Here is a 14,515-nt window from a genome sequence, read left to right as displayed (position 1 = left end):
TCTTTTATTGATTAGGAAATAGCAGCTTGTGCAACATGGCGAAACCTCATCTCACAAAAATTAACCAGGCGTGGTGGCTCCTGCCAGTGGTCCCAGCTGCTCAGGAGGCTGAGGTGAGAGGATCTCTTGAGTCCGGGAGTTCCAGGCTGTAGTGACCTAGGATCTCACCACTGCACTCAAGCCTAGGCGACAGAGTGAGACCCTGTCTCAGAAAAAGGAAAAACAGAAAGCATTTCTCACAACACGGTAACTCCACCCTCCTACTTCTCTGCCAAACAAACATCACCAATCAATGATGACGGACAAAATCAGCAAACCACTTTTAAATAAATAGCTAAGCTCATAAGAAAGCAATGGAAATCCCCCAAGGCCAAAAAATCACTAGCAGCAGCTACTGAGATAATGAAATACAAGATGCAGGAGAGACAGAAGAGAGGAAACCAGGCCAGGTGTGGTGGCTCACACCTGTCACCCCAGCACTTTGGGAGGCTGAGGCTGGCAATAACTTGAGGTCAGGAGTTCGAGACCAGCCTGGGCAACATGGTGAAACCGCATCTCTACTAAAAATACAAAAATTAGCTGGGCATGGTGGTACACGCCTGTAGTCCCAGCTACTTGGGAGGCTGAGGCAGGAGAATCACTTGAACCTGGGAGGCAGAGCCTGCAGTGAGCCAAGAAAGCTCCATTGCACTCCAGCCTGGGTGACAGAGCGAGACTCCATCTCAAAAAAAAAAAAAAAGAAAGAAAGAAAAGAAAAGAAAGAGAGAGGAAACCTTAAGGAAGGAGAGGAAGAGGAGGAAGAGTTTGCCCTGCACGAAAGGGAAGCACTGCTCTCCCCAACACAAGACAGGAAGAAGAGGCCATGTGTGTGGATCCCGACCCATCAGGAGAGAGGTCACTTGCTAACTGCCAAGGAATTCATGCTTGACGGCCTTTGTTAGGTATTAGGAGAAAAAAATCCAATGTAGAATTTTACTTAGAATAAGGGATGCTCAAAATCACCCAGGCCCAGTAATGCACCCGGTAATGACACACACTTCCATCTACCAATAGTCCCTAAGATAATGTACATAAAGAAAGCACTCAGGGCCGGGCACAATGGCTCACACCTGTAATCCCAGCACTTTGGGAGGCCAAGGCGGGTGGATCACGAGGTCAGGAGATCGAGACCATCCTGGCTAACACGGTGAAACCCCATCTCTACCAAAAATACAAAAAATTAGCCGGGCGTGGTGGCGGGCGCCTGTAGTCCCAGCTACTCAGGAGGCTGAGGCAGGAGAATGGCGTGAACCCAGGAGGCGGAGCTTGCAGTGAGCTGAGATCGCGCCACTGCACTCCAGCCTGGGTGACAGAGCAAGACTCCGTCTCAAAAAAAAAAAAAAAAAAAAAAAAGCAAGCACTTAGTACAATGTCTGGCACATACGAAGTGCTCCTTAAATTGATGCTGTTATTATCATTACCAATTTACTTTCAATGAATCAACCCGTAGAGAGGGGGAAAAAGCATTCAAGCTCAGTTCAGCTAAGGAAAACAATATGCATTTCCTTGACTGGTGGCTTCAGCATATTAAAAAAGAAGGCTGAACTCTATCTCAGGGTTTTGAACTCTCTGGAATAGAGTTGCTTTTAAATCCCAAGGCAGTGACTTCCTATCAGGCAAGTCTCTCATCTTCTTTAAATATTGACTTAGCTGAGACTGTCTACATAGGATCAGAGTTAACAGGATTTTAAATTCATCCCTTCCTCCTGTATCACCCTTCACTGCCTTTAAAATTCATTACTCTGAAACACATCAAGTATTGATGTATCCAATCTCCAAAATGAGAAGTCAGATGTAAAATGGATCTTCTGTACGACTGAGAGGAAGAAAAAAAAAAAATACTGATCAAAGAGACTCCTCTTTAATATCACAGAAATATACATACGTGTTTTACACATTATACAATGTGCTGTATTTTAGAAAGTTCATAGCCTTTCCTTAATCAAAGCACTTTTACACCATATTTTAAATAATCAAAACGCACAGGGAATGGGAAGCCCTGATCAACAGAGTTTTCTTTTCACATGGAAATTATCCCCAAAAAAGCTTTCTTCCCAGAACACTTTGGTTTCTTAACGAATACTGTATACGAAACTCAAATGAATCTTTCCTTCTTCAACAAACATTTATTAAACACCTAAAATATACCTGCCAGGGTTCTAGGTATAAGTGTATGCAGGTTGAACATCTCTAATCTCTAACCTGAAAACCCAAAATCCAACATGTTCCAAAATCTGAAACTTGTTAAGCATCAACACGACACCTATAGAAAATGCTCACTGGAGTATTTGGAATTAAGGGTACTCCACTGGGTACAAAGCAAATATTAAAAAAAAAAAAAAAAAATCCCAAATCTAAAACACTTCTGGTCCCAAGCGGATAAGGGATAATTAACCTGTACTATAAAAGAGTCCTGGATCTTTACGTCCATTTGTCGGGGAGGGGAGGATAATTCAGATTCTTTGCAATGGTTCAAGATTGCCATCTGCAATAGACTGAATTGCGTATATTGAAGCCCTAACCCCCAACGTGACTGTATTTAAAGAGAGAGACTTTAAAGAGGTTATTAACGTTAAATGAGGTCATTAGAGTGGGGCTCTAATCCAATAGGACTGATGTCCTTATAAGAAGGGGAAGAGACACCAGAACTCTCTCTGTCTCTGAGCCTGTACAGAAAGGTCGTGTGAGGACACAGAGAGAAGGCAGTCATCTAGAAGCCAAGGGGAGAGCCTTGGGAGAAACCAACCCCACTGGCACCTTGATCTCGGACTTCCAGACTCCAGGACTGTGAAACATGAATTTCTGTTATTTTAAGCCACCTACTCCATGGCATTTTGTTGTGGCAGCCTGAGCAGGCTAACAGACCATCTGAGCATCCTACAATTCTACGGGATTCCCTGCAGAAGAGTAAAAATGTAAGAACAAAGGGCTAGCATTCATTCACTGCAGGCTGGGGCCAGGTCTTTTTTTTTTTTTTTTTTCGAGACAGAGTTTCACTCTAGTTGCCCAGGCTGGAGTGCAATGGCGAGATCTCAGCTCACTGCAATCTCCACCTCCTGGGTTCAAGCGATTCTCCTGCCTCAGCCTTCCCGAGTAGCTGGGATTACAAGCATGAGCCACCATGCCCGGCTAATTTTGTATTTTTAGTAGAGACGGGGTTTCTCCATGTTGGTCAGGCTGGTCTTGAACTCCTGACCACAGGTGATCCGCCTGCCTTGGCCTCCCAAAGTGCTAGGATTACAGGCATGAGCCACCACGCCCGGCCTAGGGCCAGGTCTTACAGTTCCTCTTCCACTCTCCTCCTGCCTTCCCCAGTCTGGGGACGTCACAGCAACAGCAGCTGGGCACACAGGCTCTGAAGCTGCAAACCCTGGCTCTGAGAGCATTCATCAGAGTCCTCAATAAGTAGTGGTCACTAGGTTCTGCGTGTTTGGTTCACAGGAGTGGGTAGACACGGAAGCCCAGACAGCCCCTGCCCCGGACTGCCACTCCCACCACTCCCTGTGACTGCCTCACCAGGGTCCCCGGTACCTGGAGGCTACTCTCCCTGTTGACCTCTCACACCCTCCTTGCCCTCCCAGGTCCCACACCTCCTGCTTCTCCCCCTGTAGCCTCCCTGAGGTTCTGTCCCAGGCCTTCCTCTGCTGGGGAGGCACGCGTCCACCCCTCCACTTCCAGCACGCTCATGACTGTCCATCTGCCCATGAGTGAATGCCTGTCCTGCTCACACCTCTTCCTGAGCTCTGATGTGCCTCTGGCCATCTCCACCTGGATAATCTGTGGGCCTCCGAGCCTGTCACCTCCCCCTGCCCCAACTCCTCTCTGGGGCTCCCAGCTCAGCCTACAGCACCACCATCCACAGGTGGCCCTACTGTAACATCCTCCTCCAGCCACTCTGCCCCTATTCCCACACCTCATTCATCACCAAGTCTGTCACCTCCACCTTGGACAATCTCCCTCCCCTTCCCCTTCCTTCCCATACTCCCCTGCGGCAGCCCCACCATCATCCCTCTGGCAGAGTTGGGCCTCCCTGCTAATCTCTCTGCCTCCTGTCTCCCACCCCCACCCAGCCCGGCCTGGAATTCCCTCCCACACACTCTTGGCCGGGTCAACCCCAATTCCCACCCGCCACTGGCCTCAGGTTACAGTTTGCTTCCCCATCCAGACTGGCTGGGGTAACTCTGGGCCTCTCCAGCTGTCACACCTATCACACACACGCTTAGCTGCTATGATACCCTCCACTGTACTTTCCACGAAAGTAGGAATGGTGTCTGACCTTCCAGCACCCTAGCACAGTGCTGGGCTCATGGGAGCAAGGGAAAGAGGGAATCAATGAATAAATGAATGCATGTGTGGAAAATCCCACCAGGGCACTACAGGAGGTCAGTATAAGTTCTTGGTCATCTCCACTACTGCCTTGGGAAGTCCCATGACTTCAGCCCTCAGATTTCCCAATTACAATGTAGGCAGACCAGTGCCTTCCCTTCAAACATTAAAATCATTTCAATCAAATCTGAGTGCTATCTGAGGACACCGTTTCAGCTTGTGTGCGATCGTGATGCAGAGAGTCTACAGACCTGTGTGAGAAATGTCCCCCAGGCAGATGGCTTGAGCCCAGGAGTTCCAAACCAGTCCGGGCCACACGGTGAAACCCCGTCTCTACCAAACAAACACAAAAACTTAGCCAGGCGTGGTGGTGCAGGCCTGTGTTCCCAGCTCCTTGAGAGGCTGACGTGGGAAAAGGGCTTGACCCTGGGAGGTTGACGCTGCAGTGAGCCGTGATCACACCACTGCACTCCAGCCTGGGAGACAGAGTGAGGCCCTATCTCGAACAAAAAAAGAGAAACGTGCCCTTCTCAGAGAGGCTTCCCCAACCAGCCTAATTACAACTCTACCCCTCTCCTCCCCCGACCGAAGCACTCACAGTCTCCTAACCCTATTTTCCCCCATAACTCACTAGGCTACAATAGGTTTTCCTTCGTCACCACAAGACATTCTTCCACCTCCAGCCCCCTGCTGGGATCAGCCCTTTCGGCTCCTTCTCACCCTTTTTCAAGGCCAGGCCCGTTCTTTTCCTCGAACACTTCCAGAACCCCCGTCCAGGCACCAAACCCTCGGTCATTTCAAAAATGACTGAACCTGGTGTGTCCAGTGTCCAGCACCGCGTCAGGAACCTGGAAGGAGCTCCACCAGCATGCCCTGGATAACAACAGGGCCAGCATGGACCTGGAAAGAAGATGGGGAGCGAGGGACGGTGGGGAAGGACAGATGCATGGCCACGGCCAGCCCCAATCCCAGGTGTGCCTTCCAGATTCCAATTTGGGGTGGACAGCAGCCGTGCAACTGACGCCAAATGCCAGTGCTAGAAAGTAGGTACGAGGAGACCGAGCAGCTCTGGGAAAGTCCCAACAGAAACAGAAATTTAGGATCCGCGCTGAGCCCAAGGCAGTGGACTATCATCCCTGCTTGCCATCCAGCCTTTCCTGCTGCAGAAAATGGTTTCTCACTTCCTAAAAGTGTGACTAAGAATTGGGGACAGGACATGGGGAGAAGGGGTGCTGGGGAGACCTCACAGGCGCAGCATTACAGCAGGCGATCCATGACAGAAGGATCTTCATTCTTCACCACAGCCCCCACATGCCCCCCTAAAATTCCTGACATGCCAATGTCTAATTCTGGGTGGTCCCCTTGGTGGGCACCCCATCTCTCTCCCAAACTTGTCTGAGCTGTCACCTTCTCCAGAGCAGCTAATCTAGAGGGACAGGAAGGCTCCCCAAAAGCAAGGACCATAAAAACACACCCAGGCTCCCCGTGGCTCCCAAAGGAAAGAATCCACGTCATGAGGATCCCTGCGCCACTCCCATCAGGCAGCCCACGGCTCCCTCGGCTTGACCTGCCTCCTCGTTGTTCCTCAGCAGCAGAAACAGGGGTGTTCTCTCCTGGGGACCTTGGCCACATAGCACTCCCTCAACCTCTAAGATCTTGCCGAAATGTCAGCTCTCAGAGAAGCTTCCCTGACTCACCCACTTATAACCACATCATCTGGAGCTCACAACCCCTGTGCCCCGAGGCTATTTGTTCCATAGCACTTATCACCTCTGAAGTCCCACAGAACTGAGTGAGCATGGAATCTGCCTGACGCTTAGAAGCCCCAGAAGGGAAGAGATGGTCCCTCACTGACATGCTTACCACATCCAGAACAGCCCCCGCACACAGGCAGCGCTCAATGAGTATTTCTTGAATGAATGAATCCACGTGCAGTTGGAAGAAGAATCTATTAACTATTTCAGAACCTGTTACGGGCTAAGTCGTGTCCTCCCCCAAAATTCCAGCCCCAGTGTGATTGTGCAGTTGACCCTCCATGGGTTCCAACCTCAGATCAGAAATGTTGGGGAAAATAATTCACAAAGTTCCAATAGGCAAAACTTGAATTTGCCGCATGCCAAGTGCTAAGTTGAATCCACATGAATGAAGTGATGTGTAGGCATTGCATTAGGTATTCTAAGTAAGGTGGGGATGATTTAAAATATACAGGAGGATAGGTATAGGATATATGCGAATACGACACTATTTGTTATCAGGAACTTGAGCATCCTTGGATTCTGGTATCAGAAGGAGATCCTGCCCAGCACTTTGGGAGGCCGAGGCGGGTGGATCATCTGAGGTTGGGAGTTTGAGACCAGCCTGGCCAACATGGCAAAACCTCATTTCTACTAAAAATACAAAAATTAGTCAGGCATGGTGGCGCATGCCTGTAATCCCAGCTACTTGGGAGGCTGAGGCATGACAATTACTTGAACCCGGGAGGCAGAGGTTGCGGTGAGCCGAGATCGCGCCATTGTACTCCAACCTGAATGATGGAGTGAGACTCAGTCTCAAAAATAAAAAAAAAAGGATATCCTGAAACCAATCCCTGCAGATACAGAAAGATGGCTGTATTTGGAAACAGGGCCTTTAAACAGGGAAATAAGGTTAAATGAGGACATGAGGGTGATGCCCTAATCCAACAAGACTGGTGTCTTGATACGGACAGAGAGACACCAGGGATAAGAGCACAGAGGATGTCTGTGTGAAGACACAGTGGGAGGGCAGCCTTCAGTCAGCCAAGGAGAGGAGGCCTCAGGAGAAACCAAACCTACTGACCCCTTGATCTCAGGCTTCCAGCCTGCAGAACTCAGAGAAAATCAATGTCTGTTGTTGAAGGCCCCCTAGGTCTGTGTTATTTACTGTACTAGCCCCAGCAAACCAAAGCAGAACCTTTATGAAATCTTTATGATGGTTATTAGTAATAACAGAATGGCTTGCTTTGTAAATCTCATCATAAAAATTCAAACCTGGTTGACAGCACTGGAGGAAATGATTTGGGCAGCGTGGGCAAAGGGAAAGCCCCCAGAGCAATGAAGGAAATGAGGAGGGCCTGAGGGCTCCCAGCTCCAGCCCAAGCCTGAATTCCGCATAAAAGGGCTGAAAACTGTGGTGATTAGCATGACCCAGTGGGGAGTTTTGAAAATAATTTGGTTTCACACCGCCTTCCAAAGAAACGATGTGTGTAAATGCATCCGAGTGGAACGTGCTTCTGTGTGGATGATACTTATTTAACAGAAAGCAGAAAATATCCTTTGCTGGCTTTATAATTAATTTCAGTGTTGCTCTGATTCGCAGAGAAACGATGCTAGACAGCAAACACACACATCCCTGTCTTTTACAGGGGCCCATTAATTGCTGCTATTTATGTAGCTGCTCAACTGCCTCTGACCCCTGGCTCCCCGCTGGCCACCCTCCCGCTGCTGAGCTAAAATTCGCCTTTTTGTAAATGAGGGGAAAAGTTTCCTTCCCCAGTTTAAACAACAAAGCTCATTAGAACTGATCTTGGCGATGCTAACAGAACCAGGTGCTGGGCAAAGGCAAAAAGCAAGACTCTAAGGAAAAAACAATGTCAGCTCCCAACGCAGGGCTGGGAAACCCTCCCACACCCACCCAGGGGCGTACTGAAGCCACTTTCCCGGGGATCCTCTGCGTCCGGGCTCCAGCCCCAATTCAGTAAGCAGATCACCCTGGAAACGTATCCTGCTGGTGAGAAACTGGAAACTGGTTCCTGCAAGAGAGGAAAGCAAAATGGAGAATTTTGAGATAGCAAGGTAGAACGGCTGGGCTGTACAGACAACGGTGGGGCTTGTGCAATTGCTGGAATTCTTATCAGAAGGCTGCTACTTAGTTAAAATATGTGTTCTTCCTTTGTCCAAGATGCATTTATTATCCACAAGGATAAAATTAACCCTCAGTCCCTCCAGAGTGCTGCCCACTTGCAGTGCACAAAACTCGGGAATCTTAAGGGGAGATGAGTATTGTTAAAACAGGTAATGCTAGCATCCTGTCCCTTTAGTTTGGAAAAGAGTCAAAAGGGCCCAGTTTACAAGTTTTTTGAGACCGTGTGTGATTCATCTTGGTATGCCCCAAAATGTTTAACCCCTGAAACACAACTGATAAATATATTGGCAAAAAAAAACCCTGAACACCCAATGGTCTTAAATCCTCAGAAACTCCCATTCTCCAGTAGTCCTGTCTCTTCCCAGTCTCTTCCAACTCTGCCCCATTTTTAATCATCCAGAGTGTAACTCCGCAACAACAGAGAGGAAGCCTCAAATGACATAATCTAAAAGCAAACAGATCCACAGGATCCAAAAAACAATGGGCTGGTTATGCACGACCACCCCTCGCCAGCCATGACGGGGAACTTGCTGAGAATCCCGGCTGGACACCCTGACGTGGTGGGCAGCCTGCACCCCACTCTCCCTCCCTGCCTTTCAAAAGTCACACATTCACAACCGTTCCTCCTCGCTGAGGCCTGCCTTCTCCCCACCTGTTGCCCGACCGGTTCGTCCCCTTTCCCCTTGCCCCTCCCCTACAATGGATTGCCAAGTCTCCTACGAAAGGTTCCTTCTTGGCCACCCCCTGCTCTGGCCAGCATCGTGACAGGCCCGTAGCACTCCTCCACCCTCCGGGCTTTCAGCCCTTTCTCACACTGAGGCCCCAGAGTCTTCTTTCTAAAGACAGTTACGGTCATCGTCTAAATAAAGTCCAGATTCCTCGATGAGATATTGAAAGTCCTTCATGATCTGCTGCCAGCACGCCCCCACTCCCACCCACACCTCCCTCTCCACTTTTTTTTTTTTCTTGGAACAAAGTTTATTTTGACTAGCTTACATTCTATCAATTTTTGTTTAGCCCAATTGCCTATGGTCAAATAAAATTTTCATTCTTTAAATGCTTTTACACAATAGTCATAGTGAGACACATACTCCTTAAGTTTTGTTCATTTAAAAAAAAATTTTTTTTTATTGTGGTAAAAACACCTAAATAAAAGTTACTGTCCTCCCCATTTTTTTTTTTCTTTTGAGATGGAGACTCGCTCTGTCACCCAGGCTGGAGTGCAATGGCGCGATCTCAGCTCACTGCAACCTCCGTCTCCCGGGTCCAAGTGATCCTCCCACCTCAGCCTCCCTAGTAGCTGGGACTACAGGTGCCCACCACCACGCCTGGCTAATTTTTGTATTTTTAGTAGAGAAAAGGTTTCGCCATGTTGGCCAGGCTGGTCTCAAACTACTGACCTCAAGTGATCCGCCTGCCTCGGCCTCCCAGAGTGCTGGGATTACAGGTGTGAGCCAGCACGCCTGGCCCGTCCTCACCACTTTTAAGTGCACAGGTCAGAGGTGTGAAATATATTCACATGGTTGTGACTCCTCTCTACTTTTTATATCTTCCAGGTGTGCCCCATACTGCCTCCCTGATTCTCACATGTCCAACCCATCAACAGTCCCCACCTGGGCACTATCACTCTTGGTTCAGAGGGAACAACCGGTACCTCTGAGCAACCTCAGAATGGCACAAGAGAATCCACAGGAGACATCCTCGCCTCAGCCACATGTCCAGTGCCATCCAACCAAGATCTGTAAGCCACATAAGTCATGTTACATTTCCTAGTAGCCACAGTACGTAAAAGGACACAGGTGAAACTAACTCTCTATTTCCTATAACCCCATTTATCTAAAATATGATCATCTGAGCATGTGACCAATATTTTGAAATTCTTAAGGGGATATTTTGCATTCTTTTTTTTTCATACTATGACGTTTTGAGATCTGGTGTGTGTTTTACAATTGGAGCACATCTCAGTTAGGACAAGGCACATTTTTTTGTTTGTTTTTGAGATGGAGTTTCACTCTTGTTGCCCAGGCTAGAGTGCAATGATGAGATCTCAGCTCACTTCAAAACCTCTGCCTCCCGGGTTCAAGAAATTCTCCTGCCTTAGCCTCCCAAGTAGCTGGGATTACAGATGCCTGCCACCATGCCTGGCTAATTTTTCTATTTTTAGTAGAGCCGGAGTTTCACCATGTTGGCCAGGCTGGTCTCGAACTCCTGACCTCAGGTGATCCACCCACCTTGGCCTCCCAAAGTGCTGGGATTACAGGCGTGAGCCACCACACCGGGCCAGACCAGGCACATTTCAAGTGTTCAACAGCTACATGTGGTGAGAGGCAACTGTATGAGACAGGGAAGTTCTGGCTGCCTGGCTTTGGGCAAACCATACACCCTCTGAGCCCAGGGACCAGCTGACTGCCTGCCTGAGACCTAGCACTCAAAACACAAAGTCTGGGCCGGGTGCAGTGGCTTACACCTGTAATCCCAGCACTTTAGGAGGCTGAGGTAGGCGGATCGCTTGAGCCCAGGAGTTCGAGACCAGCTGGGCAACATGGTGAAGCTCCATCTCTACAAAAAATACAAACATTAGCCATGTATGATGGCACACATCTGTGGTCCCAGCTACTTGGGAGGCTGAGGCAGGAGCCTGAGCCCGGGAGGCAGAGGTTGCAGTGAGCCGAGATCATGCCACTGCACTCCAGCCTGGGTGACAGAGCAAGATTCTCTCTCAAAAACAATTAAACAAACAACAACAGCAACCACAAAATCTGGAGAATGAATGAAGGAAGGAAGAAATGCTCTGTTTTCTCATCTGCAAAGTGCATATGAGATTACCAGTCACCCACATTCGTAATGAGAATTAACTCATGCCTTTTGGAACCCAGCTGAGGTCAGAGTCCCAGCACTGAGAAATCCTAGGCAAGAAACTTAACCTCAGTATGCCTCCGATTATTCATCAGTAAGCCGGGGATAATAATGGCGGCCAAGGTAAATAATGGAAAGTGCTTGCACATAGTGACCGTCCATTAATTGTAGCTAAAACTGAGCCAACAATAATAACACAGTGGAATTAAGATATAGCTAATAGATGCAGATGATGCTAAGGGGAAATATCAAAGCAAGCCAGTGCATGGCAGGGGCAGGGGTGCAAAAACCCAGGGGAGGAAGAGACTCAGCAGCTCCAGGAAAAAAAAAAAATTAAAATAACAGTTGTACACTAAACTGAACACAGGAATCCTTATCACAGCTCCTCCCAGCCCCAGGCCCGCTGGTGACCCATTCACAGGAGGTCCTCAATAAACCTCTGCAGATGGCTTCTCTATGCTATGAGAACACGAGGCTTCCTTCCTCCCCGCCTAAATCACACACTAAACATCAGAGCCAGCCCCCGTGCCTGTGTTCATGAGGAAGGGAAAAGTAGGTCTTTTTTCCACTCTGCCCTGATTTATTCATGTGCGTTTATGGTGTCAGTCTGTACAAAGCAGAATTTGTGTTCCTGCAATGACTCCATAAATCCTCCTGGCCTCCCTGCACTGGCTGGGAATAATGAATGCTCTGCTTCCACTGACAGCAGATACTGGCTCTCAGGAAGGGCCAGGAATCCATAAGCAGATAACAGGGAGCTCAGTGGGAGGTGGGCGCAGGTTTGCACGCACGTGTGCGCAGGGTGGGAAGAACGGCATGGAGATCCTAAGATGCCGGCCTTGACTCCTTTTTCTTTTTCAATACATTTTGCTCTTTCAATCATTTTAATTACTATCTCCCAGTGTGTTTGCTTGCTAGGGCTGTCACAACAAAGTATCACAGACTGTGTGGCTTACTGTCTCACAATTTTGAAAGGATACAAGTCTGAGATCAAGGTGTGAGCAGGACTGGTTACTTCTGGGGCGTCTCTCCTAGGCTTGTAGATGGCTTTAAAAAGTAACAGGTGAAATTAACTAATAATCTATTTCCTATTACCCCATTTATCGTCTCCTCGTGTCTTCATACGGTCTTCCCTATGTGTCCGTGTCCAAATTTCCTCTTCTTATAAAGACACCAATCAGATTGGATCAAGCCCCACCCACAGGACCTCACTTTAACTCAACTACCTCTTTTTTTTTTTTTTTTTTTTTTTTTGAGACACAGTCTCACTCTGTAGCCCAGGCTGGAGTGCAGTGGTGCAATCTTGGCTCACTGCAACCTCTGCCTCCCGGGTTCAAGCAATTCTCCCGTCTCAGCCTCCCGAGTAGCTGGGATTACAGGTGCGCACCACCGCACTGGCTACTATTTTTAGTAGAGACAGGGTTTGAGGCCAGGCTGGTCTCAAACTCCTGACCTCAGGCGATCCGCCCACCTTGGCCTCCCAAAGTGCTAGGATTACAGGCATGAGCCACCACATCCCGCTCAACTATCTGTTTAAAGACTGTCTCCAAATTGAATCATATTCTAATGGTACTAGGAGTTAAGGCTTGAACATGTGAATTTGAGGGTGGGACACAATTCAGCCCATAACACCAGTAAAATTTATCACTATCGTTGGCATCTTTGGAGACATCTCTACTTCTTGCTTATCTTTGCAAAAAGAGGTCACCATCTTTTTATTTGCATTAGTCACCTTGGATTTTCATTTTCTCAGCTGCTTTCAGTGAGGCATAAAGTTTAGGAAACACCAGATAAATGTAGTTTCTACTCTTTACCATTTGTTCAACCATTTAAAGTTTAGCAACATGTAAACAGAGACAGAAGGGGCCCGAAGAGTAGACCCAAAAAGATTTCCTGAAGCAAAATACATGTCGAAATCTCCTGAGATTTCAATATTTGAACATAAAAGGCCAATCTTTTGTGGTGAATAACCATGATTTGTATACTAGATGGAGAACCAAGACTAATTGCTTAGCTTACAGGAAAAGAGGAACTCAAAATACCTCCATAAAGAGGTACTTAAACTCTTGCAATAACTGTAACTATTGGATGAGAAATTCACAGCTACTCCCAAGTAGGCTATTTCTTTAGTTGATTTTGTTTAGTTTTCTTAAACGGCATCACAACTGAAGGCTAACATCATCTAAATCAGCTATCAGAAGACAAAAAGAAGAAACCAATGACTTTTAACCAATACTGTCGATCCCATTAGATACAACGTGAGGATGTTTTAGAAAAACTAACTTAAAACATTCCTCTTACTTTCTCCAAAATCTTCTGGGTCTCATCTTGTGAACAGGCAGAAATAGCACAGTTCTTTTGAAACTGTGATCACTGAAGGAACAATTGGGGGTTTTACTTTTGTTTCCATTAACAGAGGGGTAAATTTTATTTAATAGAGGTTTGGGGACTTGCCTAGAGTCACACAGACAATTCCAAGACTGAAACACAAACATTTCTATTCTATCCAGGACACTAACTTTCAAAATTCTTTTAAAATATAGACTTCTTATTCATCATTTAGTCAACCACCTAGCTGTAAAGGTAATTTTTTTTTTTTTTGGCAAGAGTAAATTAATCTGTGTGGCCAAGAATGAAAATTATTTTCAACTCCACAGTATTTTTAGTACCTGGCGAACATTTTTTACTATTCCAATGACTAAAAAGTAACTAATGAAACAATATGAAATATACACACGCAGCAACATGAATATTTATATAGTCAAGTTCAATAAAAGAATTATTTCTAGAGAGCAGAATATCATCGACTTCAAAGGGATGTTTTCCACTTACAAGAACATAATCATTATGAAAATACATTTTAAATTCTGAGATATCTTTTTTGATTTGTGGTGGAGGGGTAGCTGTGATTGGAGTTATTATTCTCAGTTTATGATTTTCTATCCCACTGGGCCCCATGCTCTGAATTTGGGTCAAGCATCAGTTATCCATTGCTTTCATCAACATTAATGGAGCTTTGTTATGTTAAAATCATGTTAGAAAGAGTTTAATGTGGCTTTCATCGAATCAAGATTTATTGGTTGCAAATTGCACCTCTCTCCCGCACCAAGATAAAAAAAGTAAAATTAGACACTTTGATCATGATCATATTTTCAAAAGTGGATCAGTAGTGTTAATCTCATTATATTAAACACATTTTATCATTACATAAAGAAAAGATTAATAGTGTGAGAGCTTATAATTAAGCAGCACACAGGGTGGATCTCCATGGTCTAGAAAATCAATAAATAAATGTAGGCAACTGTCTGATTAACTTAAGCTTAGTAAATATTCCAAGTGGCTGGGAGATCCATTTAGTGGCCTAAATTAACTAGTTTAGCTGTCAATAAGCATGCAATTGATGAGCTCTTTG

The 14,515-nt window shown here is 46.7% G+C and overlaps 1 protein-coding gene across 2 annotated transcripts in view; it reads right to left on the bottom strand.

The window, feature by feature from the left end:
• Window positions 1-14,515, bottom strand: part of HUNK (hormonally up-regulated Neu-associated kinase) — a 131,646-nt gene that overhangs the window by 87,476 nt on the left and 29,655 nt on the right. The window contains exon 1 of one of the 2 annotated variants that reach the window (XM_063659622.1): window positions 8,017-8,120. The exons of the other annotated variant lie outside the window; for it this stretch is intronic. The gene's annotated coding sequence lies outside the window, so the exon portion shown is untranslated. Of the gene's footprint in view, window positions 1-8,016; window positions 8,121-14,515 lie in introns of those variants that run through there. 2 annotated transcript variants of the gene reach the window in all.

This window comes from Pongo pygmaeus, chromosome 22, assembly GCF_028885625.2.
Source record: "Pongo pygmaeus isolate AG05252 chromosome 22, NHGRI_mPonPyg2-v2.0_pri, whole genome shotgun sequence".
Taxonomy (NCBI): domain Eukaryota; kingdom Metazoa; phylum Chordata; class Mammalia; order Primates; family Hominidae; genus Pongo; species Pongo pygmaeus.
The sequence above is the reverse complement of the archived record's forward strand: the minus strand, read 5'-3'. Positions and strand labels throughout refer to the sequence as shown.